The sequence below is a fragment of the Oncorhynchus mykiss genome, chromosome 19, assembly GCF_057628025.1.
Source record: "Oncorhynchus mykiss isolate SJ-2025 chromosome 19, ASM5762802v1, whole genome shotgun sequence".
NCBI lineage: Eukaryota > Metazoa > Chordata > Actinopteri > Salmoniformes > Salmonidae > Oncorhynchus > Oncorhynchus mykiss.
The window spans coordinates 51,339,932-51,343,869 of record NC_143040.1 but is presented as its reverse complement, the minus strand read 5'-3'; the positions used below and the strand labels follow the sequence as shown (position 1 = coordinate 51,343,869).

General features: G+C 38.6%; 1 long non-coding RNA gene across 1 annotated transcript; it reads right to left on the bottom strand.

Moving 5' to 3' along the window:
- Positions 1-815: 815 nt before the first annotated feature.
- Positions 816-3,484, bottom strand: LOC110497895 (uncharacterized). Its single transcript, XR_002469738.3, has 3 exons — positions 3,066-3,484; positions 2,081-2,584; positions 816-1,968 (listed from the first exon to the last, which is right to left on the bottom strand). It is a non-coding gene; the product is annotated as an uncharacterized LOC110497895 (long non-coding RNA).
- Between the last annotated feature and the right edge of the window lie 454 nt (positions 3,485-3,938).

The window sequence follows — 3,938 nt, the reverse complement described above, 5'->3', positions numbered from 1 at the left end:
CAGACCCTTTACTCAGTACTTTGTTGAAGCATCTTTGGCAGCGATTACAGCCTCAAGTCTTCTTGGGTTTGACGCTACAAGCTTAACACACCTGTATTTGGGGAGTTTTCTCTCTGCATTTGGGGAGTTTCTTCTCTGTAGGTTTTTAAAAAACATTTTAATACATTTGTGACTCACCCCCTGAATTTGGTTTTATGTAGCAAAATTTGAATCTCTGTTTTTTACATTGAATAAAAGTAGACTCAAGAGCTACAAAATGGTATATCATACACAGCATTTTTGAGGAACAACGGGAAAGTAATTCTGCTTTGAAAGTTGATATATTTGTAAATTCACTTTTGAGAAAAGGGCCTTTGAATGTTTTGGTACCTACTCCTTTGTATACATCCATTCAGCATTGTTCACACCCTCTTAAGCCATCCCCACCCATCTCTTTAAGGATTCACATGATGTCATGTGCTAAAGACTAAAAGTGGTAGTAGCCTACAATAAGGAAAAATTCCAGGTAAACAGAGTGTCCAGATAGAAATATTAGATGACGCTTACCCTGATACACTTGTCTAAATTGACGGGTCGTGTGAAAGAAATGCTAGAACCCCCAGCCACACCCAGTGGTGGAAAAAGCACTAAATTGTCATACTTGAATAAAAGTATAAATCATTTCAAATTCCTTATATTGAACCAGGTGGCACAATTGTATTTAAAAAAATATATATCATATTGATGGATAGCCAGAGGCACAATGTATTTAAGTATCAAAAGTAAAAATATAAACCATTTCAACCTCTTTATATTAAGCAAACCAGACAGCAAAATTGAATGATTTTTTATTGATGGATAGCCAGTGGCACACTCCAACATAATTTACAAACGAAGCATGTGTGTTTAGTGAGTCTGCCAGATCAAAGACAGTATGGATGACCAGGGATGTTCTCTTGATAAGTGTTTGAATTGGACAATTTTCCTGTCAACATGTAACAAGTACTTTTGGGCGTCAAGGAAAATGGATGGAGTAAAAAGTACATTATTTTCTTTACAAAATGTAGTAAAGTAAAAGTTGCCAAAAATATAAATAGTAATGTACAGATAGCACAAAAAAAACTACTTAATTAGTACTTTAGGGTATTTTTACTTAAGTACTTTACACCACTGCCCAAATGCCTTCACACCAGTACATTAGCATACTTTATGTACTGTTACACATGCACTTATCACATAGTATACCATACATAAGTTAAGGGCATGCCTGAGTTGAAACCTGAGTGAGGTGCACATGTACAGTATATAAAACAGATGCATGCGCCATATATTTAAGTGGTGGACACGTGATACGAACACATGATATTGTTGTGTTATGTCACAAAATCATGTTACGACCACACATCAATATTCATTTTATATATCAAATATTTTGCTAAGTCTTGCTGAGTGGATGGTCTCTACAGAACGTGTAAATGGTACAGCCAAAGCCAAATGGTTACTTGCATAGTAGTAATATCAGAAATAGATAGTGTCAATATAAATAAAATATACAGTATGGACAAGAACAACATCAATAACAATAGTGATAGACGAGGTTGTTATATGCACACAATCAGGGGTAAAGTGGCTGAGCAGCAGGATAAAGAAAAATATCAGCAACATATGGCGTGAGTGTTAGGAGAGAGTCATGTGAATAGAGGCACTGCTGATGACTGGTCCGTCCAAACCATGCATGAACAGGGGAATATTCGGAGAACCTGTTTCTGTCCTACCCTTGACTTTAGTGTAGAGCATGTGATGTCTATAGCCTCTTCGTCGCACAACTCCCTGATCTTGTCAAAAATATTGTCTAGCTGTGTCCAGTCCAGGTGGTGCTTTTACAGGCAGACCATCTATGGGAGGAAGGATGTCAGCGTTGCGCAGCAGCTGAAACCTGGTCCCGACAGTCCGAACGCTCCAACAACACCAGGCTCCAGAGCATCGAAGCTGTAAAACAGAGAATGACAAAAAAAATCAGAAGACATTACAACCCTGCACAACATCAAGTCACCTCCCAAGTTTAGATAAGAGTAACCTCATGCAAATACATTTTATTTACCTGATGGGCTGGCACTGCTTGATCTGTGGCAGAGGCCTGAAGTAGGGAGTCAGGTGTTGTTGCCAGCCATGGCTTTCCACCAGCACCGTACCATCCTCCAGTCCAACCAGCTGTGGGATGTTGACCCGTCACAGTGCTGTCCTTCACAACCCCAGCAATCTCTAACAAAGTGTACACTCTGGTCTTTCTGAAGCGCTGCTTGATGAGGCCGAAGCAAAGTCAGGGGCAAACTTGGTGTGGCCTGTGATCAGGAAGTGAAGGTCCAGACTGTGGTGGAGCTTGTGCATGGTCCACCAGGCAAAATACCAGAGCACAAACTTGTTCTTGTTTTGGCCACTGCAGTTATTACAATTCAGGTCAGCAGTGTTTTACCAACTCCGTAGTTGGTGAAGAAACGGTGCATGTAGTTGATGGCTGCGCTGCTGCCTTCTTTTGCTTGGGCCAGCTCTCTTTTGATGACTGTATGACTTGTGGATTAGTCAGGCGTGTTCTACTGATTTAATGCTGAAAGACAAATTCCAGATACAAATATTTTAGCATTATTATACAATAGATGCGAAACGGCATTCTGATAACATCACTACACACAGTTCATAAAGGTAATACTAGCTACTGTAGCTAGCCAGCCATCTAACGTCAGCTGGCTAGCTAACAGCAAGCTTTAACTAGCAATACAAACCGATTGTCAGCTAACATTAGGCTGTAACTAGCAATGCGAAATGGCATTCTGAGAAAACATCACTAACGTTACACACACTTAAATTAATGTTAGCTAGCGAGCTAAAAAAGTAACTATAATCCCAATCCATAGAATAACGTTACTAGCAATACAAACCGATTGTCATAGCAAGCTATAGTTAACCAAAAAAGGTATGTTCATTGTTCAATGGCTGGATGGCTAACAGCAAGCTTTAGCTTGCAATGAAAACCATTTTCAGACAAAATTAGAAACGTATAATATCTGAATCTGTAGCTAGATTTTTACCTGTATACATTAATGAAAGCTTAATGGCAGACTGCAACCCCTTTTATAAGACACCCTGTGTTGTTTCTGTTTAGTTTACACAGCTTATTTGGTCCGTTGTGTTCCACTGATTTCAAAACGTGTTATGAAATGAGAGAGTCAGCATTTTGCATGGCACGATCCTTGTCCAGAAAGTTGTCAATCACACCTTTTCCCCATGACCTTTGTCGATAACAGCTGATAAATTCATGCCAGCAATGTTATTGAGAACAGTAACAACATATTTGCAGTTCTCCATAGCTAACATAATATCTTTCTAAAAAACTGCAGTAGAAAGGAGTATTAACGCATTACAAGCAGCTCATTTTAAAGACAAAAGACGCAACACCGCAGACCAATCCAAACTCATCTCTCATCATGTCCCGCCCACTCATCATCTCAGCCAATCTTGGCTAGCGGGAAGGTTGCCGACCTTTTCTGTGGCTAAACCAACTAGGCTCGTAATTTAATAATTGTATTGATATTTACAGATGATATACACGTTTGATATTAAGGTACATGAAAGTTCACATGTTCGAGAAGGCAATTCTGCCAAAAAAACACATTTTGATAAAAATATTATTTTTACATTCAAAAGGCTCTCCTGTGAAGTCGTGACTTGGGACATACGCCTAGTTTCCTGAATCGGGTCACATTTGCAAAAAAAAAGAAAACGGTTTTCTCTTTGTCATTATAGGGTATTGTGTGTGTAGATTGGTAAGACAAAATGTTTTATTTAATCCATTTTAGAATAACGCTGTAATATAACAAAATGTGGAAAAAGTCAAGAGGTCTGAAAACTTTCCAAATGCACTGTACACATTTTTGCATATTCATATATATATATTTTTTTAC